The 24,480-nt window shown below is 43.3% G+C and overlaps 1 protein-coding gene across 1 annotated transcript in view; it reads left to right on the plus strand.

Moving 5' to 3' along the window:
• The window catches only part of LOC138657739 (solute carrier family 2, facilitated glucose transporter member 11-like), a 47,376-nt gene that overhangs the window by 21,714 nt on the left and 1,182 nt on the right, over nt 1-24,480 (plus strand). The gene's annotated exons all lie outside the window — the stretch shown is intronic.

Consider the following 24,480-nt stretch of genomic DNA (forward strand, 5'->3'; position numbering starts at 1 on the left):
AAAGCCCCCATCCTGGACCCCTCCGTTCTTCTCTAACACATTTTTTTATACTATCTAGCGCCACTATATATATATACAGTGGGGTAAAAAGTATTTAGTCAGCCACCAAATGTGCAAGTTCTCCCGCTTAAAAAGATGAGAGAGGCCTGTAATTGATATCATAGGTAGATCACAGCTATGAGAGTTAAAATTGAGAAAACAAATCCAGAAAATGACCTTGTCTGGTTTGGCAAGATTTAATTTGCATATTATGGTGGAAAATAAGTATTTGGTCACCTAAAAATATGCAAGATTTCTGGCCTTAACAGACCTGTAACTTCTTTTTAAAGAGGCTCTTCTGTCCTCCACTCATTACCTGTAATAATGGCACCTGCTTGAACTTGTTATCAGTATAAAAGACACCTGTCCACAACCTCAAACAGTCACACTCCAAACTCCACTATGGTGAAGACCAAACAGCCCTGCACCAGGTTGGGAAGACTGAATCTGCAATAGGCAAGCCGCTTGGTGTGATGAAATCAACATTGGGAGCAATAATAAGAAAATGGAAGACATTCAAGACCACTGACAATCTCCCTCGATCTGGGGCTCCACGCAAGATCTCACCCCGTGGGGTCAAAATGATCACAAGAACGGTGAGCAAAAATCCCAGAACCACACTGGGGGACCTAGTGAATGGCCTGCATAGAGCTGGGACCACCATCACAAAGGCTACCATCAGTAAGACACTACGCCGCCAAGGAGTCAGATCCTGCAGTGCCAGACGTGTCCCCTTGCTTAAGCCAGTACATTTCCTGGCCCATCTGAAGTTTGCTAGAGAGCATTTGGATTATCCAGAAGAGTATTGGGAGAATGTCATATGCTCTGGTGAAACTAAAGTAGAACTGTTTGGTAGAAACAAAACTCATCATTTTTGGAGGAGACAGAATGCTGAGTTGCATCCAAAGAACGTCATACCTACTATGAAGCATGGGGTTGGCAACATCATGCTTTGGGACTGTTTCTCTGCAAAGGGACCAGGACAACTGATCCATGTACATCAAAGAATGAATGGGGCCATGTATTGTGAGATTTTGAGTGCAAACCTTCTTCCATCAGCAAGGGCATTGAAGATGAAACGTGGATGGGTCTTTCAGCATGATAATAATCCCAAGCACACCGCCAGGGCAACAAAGGAGTGACTTCGTAAGAAGCATATGAAGGTCCTGGAGTGGCCTAGCCAGTCTCCAGTATCTCAACCCCATAGAAAATGTTTGGAGGGAGTTGAAAGTCAGTGTTGCACAGCGACAGGCCCAAAACATTACTGCTCTAGAGGAGATCTGCATGGAGGAATGGGCCAACATACCACCAACAGTCTAAACAGGAAGAAAATAGCAGGACCACACAAGTCTTCCATTAGAAAAACCTTTGTCCTTTATTTTAACAACGTGCTGTGGACATGGTTACAGAGGGCAGGATAATTGCAAGACAAACTGGTTAGGTTAATGTCCAACAGTGAGTACTCACCTGTTTCTTAGTGCCATTCAGCTTTTTTCTTGTTTTTTATATACCACCAACAGTGTGCGCCAACCTTGTGAAGACTTACAGAAAACGTTTGACCTCTGTCATTGCCAACAAAGGATTTATAACCAAACTAGCTGAAGAGCCCGGCGTTGCCTGGGCATAGTAAATATCTGTGGTTAGTTATAGCACCTCACTTCTCTTATTTTCCCATCACGCCTCTCATTTTCCCAATCACATCTTTCATTTTCCCCCTCACATCTCTCATTTTCTCCCTCACACCTCTCATTTTCTCCCTCACATCTCTCATTTTCCCTCTCACATCTCTCATTTTCTCCCTCACACCTCTCATTTTCCCCCTTACTCCTCTTATTTTCCCCCTCACTCCTCTCATTCCGCCCTAACACTTGTCATTTCGACCTCACATCTGTCATTTTCCGATCACTCCACTATTTTCCCTCACTCCTCTCATTTTGCACTCACACCTCTCATTTTCACCTCAGTATATACATGTTTGTCATCTCCCTTATTTATAGTATACACCTGTATGTCATCTCCTGTATATAGTATATACCTGTATGTCATCTCCCCTGTATATAGTATATACCTGGTGTGTGTCATCTCCCCTGTATATAGTATATACCTGTATGTCATCTCCTCCTGTATATAGTTTATACCTGTGTGTCATCTCCCCTGTATATAGTATATACCTGTGTGCCATCTCCTCCTGTGTTAGACCTCGTTCACACGTTATTTGCTCAGTATTTTTACCTCAGTATTTGTAAGCTAAATTGGCAGCCTGATAAATCCCCAGCCAACAGGAAGCCCTCCCCCTGGCAATATATATTAGCTCACACATACACATAATAGACAGGTCATGTGACTGACAGCTGCCGTATTTCCTATATGGTACATTTGTTGCTCTTGTAGTTTGTCTGCTTATTAATCAGATTTATATTTTTGAAGGATAATACCAGACTTGTGTGTGTTTAAGGGCGAGTTTCGTTTGTCAAGTTGCGTGTGTTGAGTTGCGTGTGGCAACATGCATGTAGCGACTTTTGCGAGTTGAGTTTTGTGTGGTAACATGCGTGTAGCAACTTTTTGTGTGTCGAGTTGCATGTGACAGGTTAGTGTTGCAAGTTGTGTGCAGCAAGTTTTTGCGCATGGCGAGTTTTGCGCGTGGCGAGTTTTATGTGTGGCGCGTTTTGAGTATGTGCAAGTTTTGTGTGAGGCAACTTTTGCATGTGTTGCAACTTTTGTGCATGTGGCAATTTTTCCGCGTGTGCAAGTTTTGCGTGTGGCGAGTTTTCCATGAGGTGAGTTTTGGACTTGTGGCGAGTTTTGCGTGAGCCTAGTTTTTGCATGTGGCGAGTTTTGCGCGTGGCGAGTTTTGAGCGGCGACTTTTGTGTTTTGACTTTTATCTGGCGAGGTTGGTGTATGTGTGGTGAAATGTGTGCTGAGGGTGATATGTGTTCAAGCACGTGGTAGTGTGTGGCGCCTTTTGTGTGTGTGTGTTCATATCCCCGTGTGTGGTGAGTATCCCATGTCGGGCCCCCACCTTAGCAACTGTACGGTATATACTCTTTATAACAAACCTTATGAAAACCAACATCACACAACAAGATCTATAGGATAAAGCTATATCCCATGATGTCAATAGACATAGACTGGAAATATGTCGCACAAGAACTCAGCAACAAAGAAAAAACCACGACAAAAAATTCCAAATACAGAAAATAATTAGCAAAACATTATTTTATTAAAGTGACCGGGTATAGATGACATAGGAGAACAAAGGGAGGGGGAAGAAGAGAGAGAACAACACCCTCTCACACATGTCAGAGTTGAAACATGTTGGCATATGCAACAGATTGGGACTTATTATAAGTGAAAGGAGGACTTTATACTAACCAGACAGTAGATGGCGATAGTGTGTAAAGTTATATACTTGCTGTAATGTGGGGAGGGAAGCTCTCAGTGGTTGGTTGCTTTTCTTACTTTCGGTTTTGCTTTTCTTCATGAATGTGTTGTCTTCAGTGCACGGACTGTGCGACACTGAATTGTATCTCATGTTTATCCAGTATGAAGTAAATACTGTTCACTCAAGATATCTTGCTGATTGAAGCTCTCCTAAGTACAGCGGTGACTGCAAGAAGACGCACTCTGCAACAGGTTATGGGCCCAGGCACCCCAGATAACCCCAGGCACCCCAGATAACCCCAGATAACCCCAGACAACCCAGGCACCCCAGACACTACAGGTCTGCACTACAAGCTCAGGCAGAAGGATCCTGGTTTATAGCCCAGATAACGGAGCACACAGATAAGCTCTGTAAACAGAAGGAACTAAACCCAGATACAGAGTGACAGAGGAATTCAGCATCCCAGGAGCTGGATATAATTGCAGAGAATTCACAGGACATACAGGAGAATATCTCCAGTACAACTCTCTAAACAAGTAAGACTATATAAAGATGATGAGTAACACAGAACTGAAATTTACAGTAGCTAAACTGAATAGTGAAAATTATCAGTTATGGAAATTCAAAGTAGAGATGTTGTTATCTAAGGATGATCTATGGGAAGTAATTGTTACAGCAAGACCAGATCAAGATAATCAGACATGGGATAAGAAGGATATAAAAGCTAGAGCCACCATTAGCTTATTAGTGGATGATGCTCAATTAATACATATAAGAAATGAAGAAACAGCTAAGGGAATGTGGGAAGCATTAAGAAAACTGTATGAAAGACCTAGTTTGAATCACAAGTTATTTTTATTAAGAAAGCTGTACAGTATGAGATTGAGTGCAAATGACGATATGCAGAAGCACATATTCTCAATGATGGAAGTGATATCACAGCTAAGATCTATTGGTGAAGATATTAAAGAAAGTCATGTAGCAGCTATATTGTTGTGCAGTTTACCAGATTCATATACAGCCTTGATAAATGCCCTTGAGACGAGACCAGAAACTGACATTACATTAGATTTTGTGAAAACAAGACTAATAGATGAATATCAGAGAAGAAAAGAACAAAGAAATGATTCTTCTACTGAAAAGGACAGTGAAAACGCTCTCAAAGCTACAGAATTCCAAAAACCCTATAATAAAGAGACAAGAGAATGCTTCAGATGTAAGAAAAAAGGTCATTTAAAGAAAGACTGTACCATATGGAAAGCAGAACAACAAAAACTACAACATAAAAAGCATACAGAGAAAGTAAAAAACACAATTTCCGATTCATGTGAGAATAATTGGAATGGCACATTTAAAGTAACAGACAAGAAATCATCACTTGGTTGGTTTATTGATTCAGGAGCAACGAGTCATATGACAAGTGACAAGAATTTCTTTACTGATCTTGATTTAGATAAGAAAGAAGCCATTTATCTCGCAGATGGAAGCAAAATAACCGCAGAAGGTATCGGACAAGGTATGCTAAATTGTTCAAACAAGTTCGGACAAGATTCAAAGATACTTGTACAAGATGTGTTGTATGTTCCAAAATTGGAAGGCAGATTATTATCTGTGAAACGTTTAACAGCAAAAGGACTTAAGGCCCCTTCACATTAAGCGACGCTGCAGCGATACCGACAACGATCCGCTCTCCAGCGACCAACGATGCCGGTAACCAGGGTAAACATCGGCAGGGCCGCGCTTAGTAACCCGATGTTTACCCTGGTTACCATGCTAAAAGTAAAAAAAAACAAACACTAGATACTTACCTAACGCTGTCTGTCCTCCAGCGCTGCGCTCTGCTTCTCTGCTCTCCTCCTGTACTGGCTGTGAGCCGGAAAGCAGAGCGGTGACGTCACCGCTCTGCTTTCCGGCTCACAGCCAGTACAGGAGGAGTGCAGAGCACAGCGCTGGAGGACAGACAGCGGTAGGTAAGTATCTAGTGTTTGTTTTTTTTTACTTTTAGCATGGTAACCAGGGTAAACATCGGGTTACTAAGCGCGGCCCTGCGCTTAGTTACCCGATGTTTATCCTGGTTACCAGTGAAGACATCGCTGGATCGGTGTCACACACGCCGATCCAGCGATGTCAGCAGGAGTCCAGCGACGAAATAAAGTTCTGGACTTTCTTCAGCGACCAACGATCTCCCAGCAGGTGCCTGATCGTTGGTCGCTGTCACACATAACGATTTCATTAACGATATCGTTGCTACGTCACAAATAGCAACGATATTGTTAACAATATCGTTATGTGTGAAGGTACCTTTACAGTGAAATTCAAAGACAATGAGTGTGCAATTATTGCAGGAAACAAGGTGATAACCAAAGTCAAGGCAGATGAACAATTATATCATTTTGACACACCAAAGGAACAGATGAAGGTATGTACACATGATCACAAAAACTGTATTCACATGTGGCATAGACGTCTAGGACATAGACACCCTGACAGTATAAGGGAACTACAGAGAAAAGAATTGACAAAAGATTTAAAGATATCAGATTGCTCAATTACCATAAGATGTGATTGTTGTATAAAATCCAAAGCCACAAGGATATCTATTCCAAAAGAAAGTGAGATGAAAAGTGAAAGACCACTTGATTTGGTGCATACTGACGTATGTGGACCCATGAAAGTGACAACATCAGGAGGCAATAGATACATGTTGACTTTTATAGACGATTACTCAAGATACACAGTCACATACTTAATTAAAAACAAAAGTGAAGTTTTTGATAAACTTGTAGACTATGTAACAAGATCAAGTAACAAATTTCAAAGGAAACCAATTGTCATCAGAAGTGAAAATGGAGGTGAATTTACAAGTCACAGAATAGAAGACTACTTAAGACAAAATGGAATAGAACACCAGAAAACGGTTCCATACACACCTGAACAAAATGGAGTAGCAGAAAGGAAAAACAGAACTCTAACAGAGATGATAAGCTGTATGCTGACGGATTCCAAACTACCAGAGAAATATTGGGGTGAGGCAGCAATGACAGCAACTTATCTACAGAACCGACTTTTTTCCAGAAAACTGACGAAAACTCCATATGAACTGTGGCAAGGTATGAAACCAAGTGTCAATCATTTAAAAGTTTTTGGATGTAAAGTTTTCATATTCATTCCAACAGAAAAACGTTCCAAACTTCAAAACAGATCCATGGAAGGAATATTTGTTGGATATAGTGAAAATTGCAAAGGATACAGAATCCTAGATCCCAAAACAGACAGAGTTACGGTGAGTAACAGTGTGACGTTCATTGAAGATTTAAATGAAGACATTATGATTTCAGTTGAAACAAAAAATGTGAAAACCAATAATGACACAACTGAAGAAATATCTGATGAGAAAGAAGTAGAAATTAATGAAGAACAAAATACTGAAAGTGAAGAATCACAACTACAAACAGACACAGAACCAAGACGTTCAATGAGAGAGAACAAAGGAAAACCACCGAAACGTCTCTCATACAAGACAAGCACAAGAAAAATCTATGAGCCTACTTCTTGGGAAGAAATATCTAAACTGCCTGTAGAAGAAGCTAATAAATGGATAGAAGCAACAGAAACAGAAATTAAATCCATGCAAGATTCAAATACATGGACATTAACAGATTTACCAGAAGGAAGAAAAACCATAGGATGTAAATGGATTTTTAAAGTTAAATACCAAACAGATGGCACAGCTGAAAGATACCTAGCAAGACTCGTAGCTAAAGGGTATTCTCAAAAATATGGAGAAGACTATGATGAAACATTTGCTCCAGTTGTCAAACACACTACAATAAGAACTTTACTTACAGTTGCAGCAATGAAACAGATGCAACTGAGACATCTGGATGTAAAGACAGCTTTTCTGAATGGAGATTTAACAGAAGACATTTATAAAGATGAAAGAAATCCAAACAAAGTTTGTAAACTACAGAAAAGCATATATGGTTTAAAGCAAGCAGCTAAAGCGTGGAATGACAAAATCACGGAAGTACTTACAAATGAAAAATTTCAAAGAAGCACTCTGCAACAAAACACTCACAGAAAAACATCACATTCCAGATAGGTAAATGGGTATGGACTTATTGTGAAGTGAACTGGCCATTATTGCACATAAACCCATATAGCCTAAAAAGGAAAATACAACACCCCTATATAGCGAATAGAAATATAACCAAACGGCTAATATAGTTACCAATAGAGCCGGGGGTGTAACTGTGAGCGTCCTTCCCGATGCGCGTTTCGGCGGTGTAGCCTTTCTCAAGGGATGGCGCCATCGCTCTCATTCTTTAAGTCCCCCTTGTTCACATCTGGCAGCTGCCCATTTGCCTCCAACACTTTTCCTTTCACTTTTCCCCATTATGTAGATAGGGGCAAAATTGTTTGGTGAATTGGAACGCGCGTGGTTAAAATTTCGCCTCACAACATAGCCTATGATGCTCTCAGGGTCCAGACGTGTGACTGTGCAAAATTTTGTGGCTGTAGCTGCGACGGTGCAGATGCCAATCCTGGACATACATACACACACACACACATTCAGCTTTATATATTAGATATTGAGATGAACTTTTGTTAATGACCAAATACTTATTTTCCACCATAATTTGAAAAATAAATCTTGCCAAATCAGACAAGGTGATTTTCTGGATTTGTTTTCTCAAGTTTTACTCTCATAGTTGTGGTCTACCTATGATGTTAATTACAGGCCTCTCTCATCTTTTTAACCCCTTCATGACCCAGCCTATTTTGACCTTAAAGACGTTGCCATTTTTTGCAATTCTGACCAGTGTCCCTTTATGAGGTAATAACTCGGGAACGCTTCAACGGATCCTAGCGATTCTGAGACTGTTTTCTCGAGACATATTGGGCTTCATGTTAGTGGTAAATTTAGGTCAATAAATTCTGTGTTTATTTGTGATAAAAACGGAAATTTGGCGAAAATTTTGAACATTTAGCAATTTTTACATTTTGAATTTTTATTCTGTTAAACCAGAGAGTTATGTGACACAAAATAGTTAATAAATAACATTTCCCACACGCCTACTTTACATCAGCACAATTTTGGAAACAAAATTTTTTTTTGCTAGGAAGTTATAAGGGTTAAAATTTGACCAGCAATTTCTCATTTTTACAACGAAATTTACAAAACCATTTTTTTTAGGGACCACCTCACATTTGAAGTCAGTTTGAGGGGTCTATATGGCTGAAAATACCCAAAAGTGACACCATTCTAAAAACTGCACCCCTCAAGGTGCACAAAACCACATTCCAGAAGTTTATTAACCCTTCATGTGCTTCACAGCAGCAGAAGCAACATGGAAGGAAAAAATGAACATTTAACTTTTTAGTCACAAAAATGATCTTTCAGCAACAATTTTTTTATGTTCCCAATGGTAAAAGGAGAAACTGAACCACGAAAGTTGTTGTCCAATTTGTTCTGAGTATGCTGATACCTCATATGTGGGGGTAAACCACTGTTTGGGCGCACGGCAGGGCTTGGAAGGGAAGGAGCACCATTTGACTTTTTGAATGAAAAATTGGCTGCACTCTTTAGCGGACACCATGTCACATTTGGAGAGCCCCCGTGTGCCTAAAAATTGGAGCTCCCCCACAAGTGACCCCATTTTGGAAACTGGACCCCCCAAGGAACTTATCTAGATGCCTAGTGAGCACTTTAAACCCTCAGGTGCTTCACAAATTGATCCGTAAAAATGAAAAAGTACTTTTTTTTCACAAAAAAATTCTTTTAGCCTCAATTTTTTTCATTTTCACATGGGCAACAGGATAAAATGGATCCTAAAATTTGTTGGGCAATTTCTCCTGAGTACACCGATACCTCAAATGTGGGGGTAAACCACTGTTTGGGCACATGGTAAGGCTCGGGAGGGAAGGAGCGCCATTTGACTTTTTGAATGAAAAATTATCTCCATCGTTAGCGGACACCATGTCGCGTTTGGAGAGACCCTGTGTGCCTAAACATTGGAGCTCCCCCACAAGTGACCCCATTTTGGAAACTGGACCCCCCAAGGAACTTATCTAGATGCCTAGTGAGCACTTTAAACCCTCAGGTGCTTCACAAATTGATCTGTAAAAATGAAAAAGTACTTTTTTTTCACAAAAAATTTCTTTTCACCTCAATTTTTTCATTTTCACATGGGCAATAGGATTAAATAGATCCCAAAATTTGTTGGGCAATTTCTCCCGAGTATGCCAATACCTCATATGTGGGGGTAAACCACTGTTTGGGCACACGGCAGGGCTCGGAAGGGAAGGAGAGCCTTTTGACTTTTTGAATGGAAAATTAGCTCCAATTGTTAGCGGACACCATGTCGCGTTTGGAGAGCCCCTGTGTGCCTATGCATTGGAGCCCCCCCACAAGTGACCCCATTTTGGAAACTAGACCCCCCAAGGAACTTATCTAGATACATACTGAGCACTTTAAACCCCAAGGTGCTTCACAGAAGTTTATAACGCAGAGCCATGAAAATAAAAAATAATTTTTCTTTCCTCAAAAATGATTTTTTAGCCTGGAATTTCCTATTTTGCCAACGGTAATAGGAAAAATTGGACCACAAATTTTGTTGTCCAGTTTGTCCTGAGTACGCAGATACCCCATATGTGGGGGTAAACCACTGTTTGGGCGCACGGCAGGGCTCAGAAGGGAAGGCACGCCATTTGGCTTTATAAATGGAAAATTAGTTCCAATCATTAGCGGACACCATGTCGCGTTTGGAGAGCCCCTGTGTGCCTAAACATTGGAGCTCCCCCTCAAGTGACCCCATTTTGGAAACTGGACCCCCCAAGGAACTTATCTAGATACATACTGAGCACTTTAAACCCCCAGGTGCTTCACAGAAGTTTATAACGCAGAGCTATGAAAATAAAAAATAATTTTTCTTTCCTCAAAAATGATTTTTTAGCCTGGAATTTCCTATTTTGCCAACGGTAATAGGAGAAATTGGACCACAAATTTTGTTGTCCAGTTTGTCCTGAGTACGCAGATACCCCATATGTGGGGGTAAACCACTGTTTGGGCGCACGGCAGGGCTCAGAAGGGAAGGCACGCCATTTGGCTTTATAAATGGAAAATTAGTTCCAATCATTAGCGGACACCATGTCGCGTTTGGAGAGCCCTTGTGTGCCTAAACATTGGAGATCCCCCACAAATGACCCCATTTTAGAAACTAGACCCCCAAAGGAACTAATCTAGATGTGTGGTGAGCACTTTGAACCCTCAAGTGCTTCACAGAAGTTTATAACGCAGAGCCATGAAAATAAAAAAAAAATTTCTTTTCTCAAAAATGATTTTTTAGCCCGCAATTTTTTATTTTCCCAAGGGTAACAGGAGAAATTTGACCCCAAAATTTGTTGGGCAATTTCTCCCGAGTATGCCAATACCTCATATGTGGGGGTAAACCACTGTTTGGGCACACGGCAGGGCTCGGAAGGGAAGGAGAGCCTTTTGACTTTTTGAATGGAAAATTAGCTCCAATTGTTAGCGGACACCATGTCGCGTTTGGAGAGCCCCTGTGTGCCTATGCATTGGAGCCCCCCCACAAGTGACCCCATTTTGGAAACTAGACCCCCCAAGGAACTTATCTAGATACATACTGAGCACTTTAAACCCCAAGGTGCTTCACAGAAGTTTATAACGCAGAGCCATGAAAATAAAAAATAATTTTTCTTTCCTCAAAAATGATTTTTTAGCCTGGAATTTCCTATTTTGCCAACGGTAATAGGAGAAATTGGACCACAAATTTTGTTGTCCAGTTTGTCCTGAGTACGCAGATACCCCATATGTGGGGGTAAACCACTGTTTGGGCGCACGGCAGGGCTCAGAAGGGAAGGCACGCCATTTGGCTTTATAAATGGAAAATTAGTTCCAATCATTAGCGGACACCATGTCGCGTTTGGAGAGCCCCTGTGTGCCTAAACATTGGAGCTCCCCTTCAAGTGACCCCATTTTAGAAACTAGACCCCCAAAGGAACTAATCTAGATGTGTGGTGAGCACTTTGAACCCTCAAGTGCTTCACAGAAGTTTATAACGCAGAGCCATGAAAATAAAAAAAAAATTTCTTTTCTCAAAAATGATTTTTTAGCCTGGAATTTCCTATTTTGCCAACGGTAATAGGAGAAATTGGACCACAAATTTTGTTGTCCAGTTTGTCCTGAGTACGCAGATACCCCATATGTGGGGGTAAACCACTGTTTGGGCGTACGGCAGGGCTCAGAAGGGAAGGCACGCCATTTGGCTTTATAAATGGAAAATTAGTTCCAATCATTAGCGGACACCATGTCGCGTTTGGAGAGCCCCTGTGTGCCTAAACATTGGAGCTCCCCCTCAAGTGACCCCATTTTAGAAACTAGACCCCCAAAGGAACTAATCTAGATGTGTGGTGAGCACTTTGAACCCTCAAGTGCTTCACAGAAGTTTATAACGCAGAGCCATGAAAATAAAAAAAAATTTCTTTTCTCAAAAATGATTTTTTAGCCTGGAATTTCCTATTTTGCCAACGGTAATAGGAGAAATTGGACCACAAATTTTGTTGTCCAGTTTGTCCTGAGTACGCAGATACCCCATATGTGGGGGTAAACCACTGTTTGGGCGCACGGCAGGGCTCAGAAGGGAAGGCACGCCATTTGGCTTTATAAATGGAAAATTAGTTCCAATCATTAGCGGACACCATGTCGCGTTTGGAGAGCCCTTGTGTGCCTAAACATTGGAGATCCCCCACAAATGACCCCATTTTAGAAACTAGACCCCCAAAGGAACTAATCTAGATGTGTGGTGAGCACTTTGAACCCTCAAGTGCTTCACAGAAGTTTATAACGCAGAGCCATGAAAATAAAAAAAAAATTTCTTTTCTCAAAAATGATTTTTTAGCCCGCAATTTTTTATTTTCCCAAGGGTAACAGGAGAAATTTGACCCCAAAACTTGTTGTCCAGTTTCTCCTGAGTACGCTGATACCCCATATGTGGGGGTAAACCACTGTTTGGGCACATGCTGTGGCTCGGAAGTGAAGTAGTGACGTTTTGAAATGCAGACTTTGATGGAATGCTCTACGGCGGGCGTCACGTTGCGTTTGCAGAGCCCCTGATGTGGCTAAACAGTAGAAACCCCCCACAAGTGACCCCATTTTGTAAACTAGACCCCGAAAGGAACTTATCTAGATATGTGGTTAGCACTTTCAACCCCCAAGTGCTTCACAGAAGTTTATAACGCAGAGCCGTGAAAATAATAAATACGTTTTCTTTCCTCAAAAATAATTTTTAGCCCAGAATTTTTTATTTTCCCAAGGGTTACAGGAGAAATTGGACCCCAAAAGTTGTTGTCCAGTTTCTCCTGAGTACGCTGATACCCCATGTGTGGGGGTAAACCACTGTTTGGGCACACGTCGGGGCTCAGAAGGGAAGTAGTGACTTTTGAAATGCAGACTTTGATGGAATGGTCTGCGGACATTACGTTGCGTTTGCAGAGACCCTGGTGTGCCTAAACAGTAAAAAAAAACCACAAGTGACCCCATTTTGTAAACTAGACCCCCCAAGGAACTTATCTAGATATGTGATGAGCACTTTGAACCCCCAAGTGCTTCACAGACGTTTACAACGCAGAGCCGTGAAAATAAAAAATCATTTTTCTTTCCTCAAAAATGATGTTTTAGCAAGCAATTTTTTATTTTCTCAAGGGTAACAGGAGAAATTGGACCCCAGTAATTGTTGCGCAGTTTGTCCTGAGTATGCTGGTACCACATATGTGGGGGTAAACCACTGTTTGGGCACACGTCGGGGCTCGGAAGTGAGGGAGCACCATTTGACTATTTGAATACAAGATTGGCTGGAATGGTGGCGCCATGTTGCGTTTGGAGACCCCCTGATGTGCCTAAACAGTGGAAACCCCTCAATTCTAACTCTAACACACCCCTAACCCTTATCCCAAATGTAGCCATAACCCTAATCACAACCCTAACCCCAACACACCCCTAACCACAACCCTAACCCCAACACACCCCTAACCCTAACCACAACCCTAATTCCAACCCAACCCTAACCCTAAGGCTATGTGCCCACGTTGCGGATCCGTGTGAGATTTTTCAGCACCATTTTTGAAAAATCCGCGGGTAAAAGGCACTGCGTTTTACCTGCGGATTTACCGCGGATTGCCAGTGTTTTTTGTGCGGATTTCACTTGCGGATTCCTATTGAGGAACAAGTGTAAAACGCCACGGAATCCGCACAAAGAATTGACATGCTGCGGAAAATACAACGCAGTGTTTCCGCGTGGTATTTTCCGCACCATGGGCACAGCGGATTTGGTTTTCCATATGTTTACATGGTACTGTAAACCTGATGGAACACTGCTGCGGATCCGCAGCCAAATCCGCACCGTGTGCACATAGCCTAATTCTAAAGGTATGTGCACACGCTGCAGAAAACGATGCGGATCCGCAGCAGTTTCCCATGAGTTTACAGTTCAATGTAAACCTATGGGAAACAAAAATCGCTGTGCACATGCTGCAGAAAACCTGCACGGAAACGCAGCGGTTTACATTCCGCAGAAAGAAGTGACAGAAGTGAGAAGCGGTTTTACAACTGCTCCAATAGAAAATCGCATTTGTAAAACCGCAGTGAAATGCGCAGAAAAACCGCGGTAAATCCGCGATAAATCCACAGCGGTTTAGCACTGCGGATTTATCAAAATCCGCTGCGGAAAAATCCGCAGAGGACCAGAATATGTGTGCACATTCCTAACCCTAACCCTATCCCTACCCCTAACCCTACCCCTAACCCTACCCCTATCCCTACCCCTAACCCTACCCCTACCCCTACCCCTAGTTCTAACTCCAACCTTAGTGTGGAAAAAAAAAATTCTTTATTTTATTATTGTCCCTACCTATGGGGGTGACAAAGGAGGGGGGGGGGTCATTTACTGTTTTTTTTTATTTTGATCACTGTGAGGTTTTATCACAGTGATCAAAATTCACTCTGGAACAAATCTGCCGGCCGGCAGATTCGGCGGGCACACTGCGCATGCGCCCGCCATTTTGGAAGATGGCGGCGCCCAGGAAAGAAGACGGACGGACCCCGGGAGGCTAGGTAAGTATAAGGGGGGGGGGGATCAGGGCACGGGGGAGGCGTCGGAGCATGGGGGGGTGGATCGGAGCATGGGTGAGGGGATCGTAACACGGGGGGTGGAGCGGAGAACGGGGGGGTGGATCGGAGTGCGGGGGGTGGATCGCAGTGCGGGGGGGATGGATCGGAGTGCAGGGGGGTTGGATTGGAGCACGGGGGTGGGATTGGAGCACGGGGGGTGGGATTGGAGCACGGGGGAGCAGACAGGAGGACGGGGGAGCGGAGCACAGGACGGAGGGGAGCGGACCACAGATCGGGGGGCTGAGGGGCGATCGGTGGGGTGGGGTGGGGGCACATTAGTGTTTCCAGCCATGGCCGATGATATTGCAGCATCGGCCATGGCTGGATTGTAATATTTCACCAGTTTTTTAGGTGAAATATTACAAATCGCTCTGATTGGCAGTTTCACTTTCAACAACCAATCAGAGCGATCGTAGCCACGGGGGGGTGAAGCCACCCCCCCTGGGCTAAAGTACAACTCCTCCTGTCCCTGCAGGCTGGGTGAAATTGCAGTTAACCCCTTCCCGACCTGTGACACAGCGTATGCGTTATGAAAGTCGGTGCCAATCCGACCTGTGACGCATATGCTGTGTCACAGAATGATCGCGTCCCTGCAGATCGGGTGAAAGGGTTAACTCCCATTTCACCCGATCTGCAGGGACAGGGGGAGTGGTAGTTTAGCCCAGGGGGGGTGGCTTCACCCCCCCCGTGGCTACGATCGCTCTGATTGGCTGTTGAAAGTGAAACTGCCAATCAGAGCGATTTGTAATATTTCACCTATTATAACTGGTGAAATATTACAATCCAGCCATGGCCAATGCTGCAATATCATCGGCCATGGCTGGAAACATTGATGTGCCCCCACCCCACCCCACCGATCGCCCCCCCAGCCCCCCGATCTCTCCTTTACACGGCTCCGCTCCCCTCCGTCCTCCTGTCCGTTCCCCCCGTGCTCTTGTCCGCTCACCCCCGTGCTCCAATCACCCCCCGAGCAGTGGTTGCAGTTGGTCTTGTGGCTCAGTCTGCTGCTGCTGTCTCCGCTGCCTAAAAATGTGGGTGATGTCTGGAGGAGCAGCCTGCAACCTGCAGCCGCCCAGCTCACCCAGAACCCCAGAATACATGCATGCCACACAACCTGCACCAGTGGGGTAGGAAGAAGCTTAACCCCTTCCCATCTGTATGAAGGTTATTGCTGAACCTTAAAGATAACAATCCGACCCGCATAAATGGGGATAACCAGATGCCAGGAGGAAGGGGAGCTGCTGTCATGGATAAAACTGAGCTGTGGGCTGTACGTTGGGGCCCCGTGGCCCCAGGCTGGTGACTGGAGGGACTCTGCCCAGTGCTGGCATGTGGGTGATTTCTGCTCCGGAGTCTCAGCTTCTCTCCTCCAGGTCACACTGTGCAGTCACAACAACATTGGTTGTGTCTGTCCAGGTCCCAGCAGCTGCCACTGCTCCCACCAAGGACATGGCATCACTTAACCCTTCCCCTGCAGCCACCGGCAACAAATCCGGCAATTATTCCTTGATTAAATCAGGTTACAACCCAATAGAGGAGCAGACATTTTCTGCTGCCATTAGGGTCCGGGAGGGGGTGACCTGTGACATTGGCTGCCCTGCTACTCTGTAGTGGGGGGTGACAAGGGTAACATGGGGTAACGATAACGGAGAAATGCACAGGATAATAGCGCAACAGAGGGCAGTGTATGGAATGGAGCAGTCAGGGGGTGGGCTGCAGGATCCCCCTATACTGTACATGACTGCTCGGGACAGGGAGGCGTTTAATGAGCTTCTAATGACGGGGCACTAATTGGGTCATTAGGGTTTGTGGAAAGGATTCAGCATCAGATCCCTCATTAATGCCCGAGCCGCCTGTTACTTTGTAGCACAGATCTGTCGGGGCCGCAAAACCAAACAACGTTTATGTAGAAAAGTCTTTTTTTCATAGAAAAACTCAAAACAGAAAAGATTTTCTGATATAACAACGCCCTGCTCACGACACTGCACAGCACCTCTCCCCCTGTATATATACACTGCACAGTACCACTCCTCCTCTATATATACACTGCACAGCACCTCTCCTGTATATATACACTGCACCTTTCCTCCTGTCCTATATATACACTGCACAGCACCTTTCCTCCTGTCCTATATATACACTGCACAGCACCTTTCCTCCTGTATGTATACACTGCACAGCACCTCTCCTGTATATATACACTGCACAGTACCACTCCTCCTGTATATATACACTGCAGAATTTACAATAGCTGTCACTCATGTAAGAAGTGAAATCTGGCATTGTACTATACATTTCTCTGCCGTATCTGTGCATCATAAATCGGGGTATGTGTTAAAGGGGGGGGCCCACTGAGACTCTTTCGCCCGGGGCCCTCGAAAACCTGGAGCCGGCCCTGCTGGGTCATGAAGGGGTTAACCCTTTCACCGGATCTGCAGGGACGCGATCTTTCCATGATGCATACGCTGCGTCATGGGTCGGAATGGCACCGACTTTCATGACGCAGCGTATGCGTCAAAGGTCGGGAAGGGGTTAAGTATAACTTACACACTTGGTGACTGACTAAATCCTTTTTTTCCCACTCTATCTATCTATCTATCTATCTATCTATCTATCTATCTATCTATCTATCTATCTATCTATCTATCTATCTCTGTCTGTCTAATATAGTGGCTTGTGAAGGTGTTCACACCCTTGTTTTTTTACCTATTTTGTCCCATTACAACCAGTGTTTTATTTTTTTTGTAATCTGATTTTAGTGTGATGCATCATCACTAAATAATCTAAGATGGTGACATGAAGTGAGAAAAATATAGGCATTAATTAAATTTATGAGATCAAATAACTAAAAATTGCAATGTGCATATGTATTCACCCCTTTTGCGATAAAGCTCCTAAAAAAATTGGTGCAAGCAATTCCCTTTGTAAGTCACATGCTTACTGCAAGGAAGTCCACCTCTAATCTAAGTGTCACATGAACTGTCAGTATATACACTTTACCTTTTCTGAAAGGCCACAGAGGCTGCAACACCATTAAGCAAGTCACACCACTAACCAAACACCACCATTATTATTATTATCTGTGGTCAGACTTGCTGTTCACCAGAGTTTTCAGTTATTTTATATTATTTGTTGTAGGCATGTTCTTTACATGAACTGATGAAAACCCTCAAAAAAACAGTCAAATGCCAGGATGGGAGGTAGCAAAACATAATATCAAGGAGGGTGTACGGGTGTATACATTATATATATACTGTATATATATATATATATATATATATATACAGTGGGGCAAAAAAGTATTTAGTCAGTCAGCAATAGTGCAAGTTCCACCACTTAAAAAGATGAGAGGCGTCTGTAATTTACATCATAGGTAGACCTCAACTATGGGAGACAAACTGAGAAAAAAAAATCCAGAAAATCACATTGTCTGTTTTTTTAACATTTTATTTGCATATTATGGTGGAAAATAAGTATTTGGTCAGAAACAAAATTTCATCTCAATACTTTGTAATATATCCTTTGTTGGCAATGACAGAGGTCAAACGTTTTCTGTAAGTCTTCACAAGGTTGCCATACACTGTTGTTGGTATGTTGGCCAATTCCTCCATGCAGATCTCCTCTAGAGCAGTGATGTTTTTGGCTTTTCGCTTGGCAACATGGACTTTCAACTCCCTCCAAAGGTTTTCTATAGGGTTGAGATCTGGAGACTGGCTAGGCCACTCCAGGACCTTGAAATGCTTCTTACGAAGCCACTCCTTCGTTGCCCTGGCAGTGTGCTTTGGATCATTGTCATGTTGAAAGACCCAGCCACGTTTCATCTTCAATGCCCTTGCTGATGGAAGGAGGTTTGCACTCAAAATCTCACGATACATGGCCCCATTCATTCTTTCGTGTACCCGGATCAGTTGTCCTGGCCCCTTTGCAGAGAAACAGCCCCAAAGCATGATGTTTCCACCACCATGCTTTACAGTAGGTATGGTGTTTGATGGATGCAACTCAGTATTCTTTTTCCTCCAAACACGACAAGTTGTGTTTCTACCAAACAGTTCCAGTTTGGTTTCATCAGACCATAGGACATTCTCCCAAAACTCCTCTCCATCATCCAAATGCTCTCTAGCAAACTTCAGACGGGCCCGGACATGTACTGGAGTAAGCAGTGGGACACGTCTGGCACTGCAGGATCTGAGTCAATGGTGGCATAGTGTGTTACTTATGGTAGGCCTTGTTACATTGGTCCCAGCTCTCTGCAGTTCATTCCCTAGGTCCCCCCGCGTGGTTCTGGGATTTTTGCTCACCGTTCTTGTGATCATTCTGAACCCACGGGGTGGGATTTTGCGTGGAGCCCCAGATCGAGGGAGATTATCAGTGGTCTTGTATGTCTTCCATTTTCTAATTATTGCTCCCACTGTTGATTTCTTCACTCCAAGCTGGTTGGCTATTGCAGATTCAGTCTTTCCAGCCTGGTGCAGGGCTACAATTTTGTTTCTGGTGTCCTTTGACAGCTCTTTGGTCTTCACCATAGTGGAGTTTGGAGTCAGACTGTTTGAGGGTGTGCACAGGTGTCTTTTTATACTGATAACAAGTTTAAACAGGTGCCATTACTACAGATAATGAGTGGAGGAAAGAGGAGACTCTTAAAGAAGAAGTTACAGGTCTGTGAGAGCCAGAAATCTTGATGGTTTGTTTCTGACCAAATACTTATTTTCCACCATAATATGCAAATAAAATGTTAAAAAAACAGACAATGGTTTTTTCTGGATTTTTTTTTCTCAGTTTGTCTCCCATAGTTGAGGTCTACCTATGATGTAAATTACAGACGCCTCTCATCTTTTTAATTGGTGGAACTTGCACTATTGCTGACTGACTAAATACTTTTTTGCCCCACTGTATATATATATATATTTACTCATGTATAAGCCGAGTTTGTCAGCCCCTTTTTTTGGCTGAAAAAAAAACACTCTCGGCTTATACACGAGTCACGGTCCCAGTGCAGAGAACATGTCTGTGCTCCCCCCCGGCAGCCTCGGTAAGAATTTCGGTGGCCGCTGATAGGGCCGGCGGTTGGTGTTGGCACAGGGGCAAGTGCCAGTGTCCTGAGCAGGCGGGGACACCGATGCGCTATGGGGGCCAGGTGCCTGTGCCGCTGCTTACTCAGGCCCTCGGTACTTGCAATATTCACCTGATCCCGTTCCACCGCCTCTCTGTGGCTTCTGCGACCTCCGACTGTGACATTCAGGTCAGAGGGCGCGATGACGTGATTAGTGCCCGCCCTCTGCCTGAACAGCAGAGAGACGGCAACGCTGAGGAGCAGCGGTCAGCCACGAGAGGTGAGTATGTCATTTTTTTAATTGCAGCATCAGCAGCAATATAGGATATAATCGTATCAGCATAAACTGCACTGATATGATGAGTATCTTATGGGGCTATCATCAACCTTTGTACAGCATTATATGGGGCATATTTTTCTATGGAGTATCTTATGGGGCCATCATCAACCTTTATGCAGCATTATATGGAGCGTATTTTTCTATGGAGCATTTTATGGAGCCCATCATGAACATTATGGAGCATTATATGGGCCCATCATGAACTTTATGAAACATTATATGGGCACATCATGAACTTTATGGAGCATTATATGGGCACATCATGAACTTTATGAAGCATTTTATGGGCCCATCATGAACTTTATGGAGCATTATATGGGGCGTATTTTGTATGTAGCATCTTATGGGGCCCATCATGAACTGTATGGAGCATTTTTTAAATTTACCAGTAGCTGCTGCATTTCCCACCCTAGGCTTATACTTGAGTCAATAATTTTTACCAGTTTTTTGTGTCAAAATTAGGTGTCTCAGCTTATACTCGGGTCGGCTTATACTCGAGTATATACGGTATATATATGTAGCACCCCAGGTAACCGGTTGTTACAGTGATGTTGCTTTCCCTTCCTTGCTCAGAGGCAATGGAGTTCTCTTCACCAGGTAAGGCACCCGCATGCAACACATTCTGAATCCAGGCCAGGAGGGGGAGCTCAAGACCTGGATTCAGGGGAGTTTCCTTCAAATATGGATATGTCATGGTCTGGAGGAGGAGTTAGGTAGTTGGTCCAGGGAGACCAAGGGAGCCAATCTGATAGAGACACTGAAGGAGAAGGAAGTCTGGAACTGAGAGCAGACAGAGAGGCCTGGCAGCCATGAGGGAGCTGCAGCCTGTGAAAGGACAGATAACCCGAGGGGTTGTATGTGGTAGAGCTTCAGAGGAAAGGAGCTAAGGAGAGGAACAGGGCTCAGAGGGGAATTGTGACCGAGGCCTTAGTGGAACTGTAGGACACTCGGCAGAACCGGAGGGCTGAGAACTTTATGGGATTGGCCCACACCCCACCGCAGCAGCACCTGAGGAGCCCGGGGCATGATAGAGACCCTATAAAAAAGGCTCAAGCTGCTCGTCATGCAGATACCTGTCTCAGGTCAGGGGGAATAGAGGACTTCATATACAGCAAGCGCTAGTTGGAAAGGCTCACGGACCTCAACTGGAGAAAGGGAATCCTCCATTGCCTCCGAGCCGGCCAGGCCATACCATCACCCGTGCCTGGTACCCTTGACTGTGGCCTGCTAACTACAGTAAACCAGGTAAAGACTGCAACTTGTGTCCTTTACTCATTTTACCGGCCTACACCATCATTGCCATACACTCCAGAACCTCTGGGGACCCCGCTTCACCTGTTGGAAGCGTTAGCATCATTGCTGCTACATCCCCCAGAGGACCCCTTTAACGCAGCGTCGGTTCCGCTATTGACCGAACACCACAGGTGGCGTCACGACAGACTCATTTACAATATCCCTTTAAAGACCGTTCCCCTTTAATTAGACGCCCAGGGCCACAGACCGGGTCGCAGCCACCGTGACATCCCCTTTGAGACCGGACCTGGTACTGAGTACCCCACAGCCCTGGCAGGGTGCTCCACATATATATGAGAACTCCTTCAAGATTGTTGGAAGACCATTCCTGGTGACTACCTCTTGAAGCTCATCAAGAAAATGCCAAGAGTGTGTAAAGCAGTCATCAAAGCAAAAGATGGCTACTTTGAAGAACCTAGAATATAAGACATATTTTCAGTTGAGACACACTCTTTTGTTAATTATATAATTCCACATGTGTTAATTCATAATTTTGATGCCTTCAGTGTGAATGTACAATTTTCATAGTCATGAAAATACAGAAAAATCTTTAAATGAGAAGGTGTGTCCAAACTTTTGCTCTGTACTGTATATATATATATATATATATATATATATATATATATATACATATACATAATACAGGGCAATTCTGGATGAAAATCTGTTAGAGGCTGCAAAAGATTTCAGACTGGGGCATAGGTTTACCTTCCAGCATGATAACTACCCTAAATATACTGCCAGAGCTACAATGGAATGGTTTATATCTGTTATGAAAGCAACACACACTCCCTCGCGGGTAACAAAAAAAGGGAAGACCTACTACAGGAAGATGCCACACCCACACTCAACTGGTCCCTGTACAGACTGGAAAGACCCAGGCCACACAACTCAAAAACAACACCTCAGTTCACGACGGTGTTCCGCTGGTGGTACCGCGCAAAAGGCTGGTACCACCAGCAGTTTCCATATTGAGACATCCATCACTTGGCTGAATTTGCAGAATGGGCAAAACAAAAATTGGAACAGGACCCTCAGTTTACAGACAACATTATGTTCAGTGATGAGGAAAACTTTTTTGGGTGGGCCATTTACATGAATACACCTGAATAACATGGGAATGGTGACAGGTTTCTTGTGCAGGGTGTCCTGCATTGAAATCTGCTGCAATGACCCGGGTACTGCGTTCACCAGACATCAAAACAATTTCTATCACGTGTTAACCTCTGCGACATGTCAATGGCTGTAAACAAAGAGAAACTTGTAAATAACTCATGAAAGAATAATGTTATGTTAAAGCCAAGCACACCATTGTTTGTCTTGTGAAATTCTCAGTAAGTTTGATGTGTCACATGACCCTCTTCCCATTGGAAAAAATAAAGTTGGATACAAAATGGCCGCCTTTTAAATGGCCGCCAAGGTAACCACCCATCTTGAAAAGTTTTCCCCCTTCCATATACTAATGGGCCACAAAAGGAAGTTGATATCACCAACCATTTCCATTTTATTTAGGTGTATCCATATACATGGCCCACCCTGTATATATATATATATATATATATATATATATATATATATATATATATATATATATATATATATAGACTATATACTGTATATATATATATATAGATAGATATATATATATACTATATATATGCGCATCGCAGTGGCTCAGTGGTTAGCATTTCTAGTAACAGATTACTGCTGTTTTGCTATGCATCATGTTTGCAGCCGGTCATAATAACCAGAGCAGCTCTAAGTACTTGGCCGGTGTCACACTAAACGTATGAAAAATCGGTCCGGGTCTCCCTGCCGAGAGTTGCACAAGTGTTCTCCGTATGGTCATCCGTGTGCAATGCGTTTGCAATGCGATAATGCGATTTTCTCCCACCAATGTATCCGTATGGCATCTGTATGACAATAGTATGATACGCGTATGCCTTTACATTTCTCACTGACTTTCTCCATTGAATTAAATTGCTCAATGGGCTGAAATCGGGAAAATATGTGTGTATTTGTTGCAAGTTAGAAAGATGTTCCGTGTGGAGTCCGAGTTTTTCTCGCACTCATAGGCTTGCATAGACGAGTCTCGGACGATATACGCGCACAATCACAGCATGCTGCGATTTTATATGCACGTCGAATGCACGTCGAATATGGCTGAGAAAATCAGCCCCATATATTAACACTAGTCTGAGTGCTATGCAATGTTTTCTCACATAGCACTCGCCCGTATTCTATGGTAGTGTGTCATCGGCCTAAGGGCTCCTTCTCACTTGCTAGCGACTCGGATGAGTTTCGCATGATTAAAACCCGGCTCGGCACCCGGCACTCAGATCGGAGCGTGCGGCCGCATAGGAATACATGCAGCTGCACACTCCACTCCTCTGTGGCGGGGTATTGCCGTGCGAGACTCATCCGAGTCTCACACAAGTGAGAATGAGCCCTTATAGATATATCTGCATAAAAAGTTGAGTAATATTTAAAAAATGCATAAACAGTTATTTATTTCATGCCCTTTCTTCCTATATACAGAGTTGGTTTCAGAATACTGTTGGCTGCCCATTTAAACAGACAACCACTTTAGGTCACATCCCAATGTTAGAAATGTGATTTTACAATTTAGCTTGAACTAAAGAACACCAACACTAGCGCTTTTATAAAGTGGATTTAAAATACATTTTATTTATACGCTAAATGTAAAAAACCACACAGGCTTATAAAAGTGGATGAAACACTAATACAGGAGAAACAAAAAGGTGGGTATGGCTTAAAGTGGCATAGTATATGTCATATGTGTAAAAGGGTTACAATATTCAATTACAAAGAAATTCAGATGCATACATGTATATATAGCCTAAGTAAGCATGCATATATATGTTTTCTGAGTACAATCAGTCTGCAGGAAATAAAAGACAGGCACCATATAGTAAAAAGTGTATAATCTTAATAATAAATAAGTTATATACACATATTAAAAGTGGAAAGAGATGGTGCCAGGAAAATACCGCGGGCAGACAAATCAACATCCAGCATCAATAATACACAAACCCACAATACATATACCATGATGTTAATTACCTCATACAAGCCAACAGCCAGGGACCCACTACACCCGGTGAGCGTTTCGCTGTAGAAAGCTTCATCCAGGGGTTGATTTTACAATTTAGCTTGAACTGTGTAA

The sequence above is a fragment of the Ranitomeya imitator genome, chromosome 1, assembly GCF_032444005.1.
Source record: "Ranitomeya imitator isolate aRanImi1 chromosome 1, aRanImi1.pri, whole genome shotgun sequence".
NCBI classification, from domain to species: domain Eukaryota; kingdom Metazoa; phylum Chordata; class Amphibia; order Anura; family Dendrobatidae; genus Ranitomeya; species Ranitomeya imitator.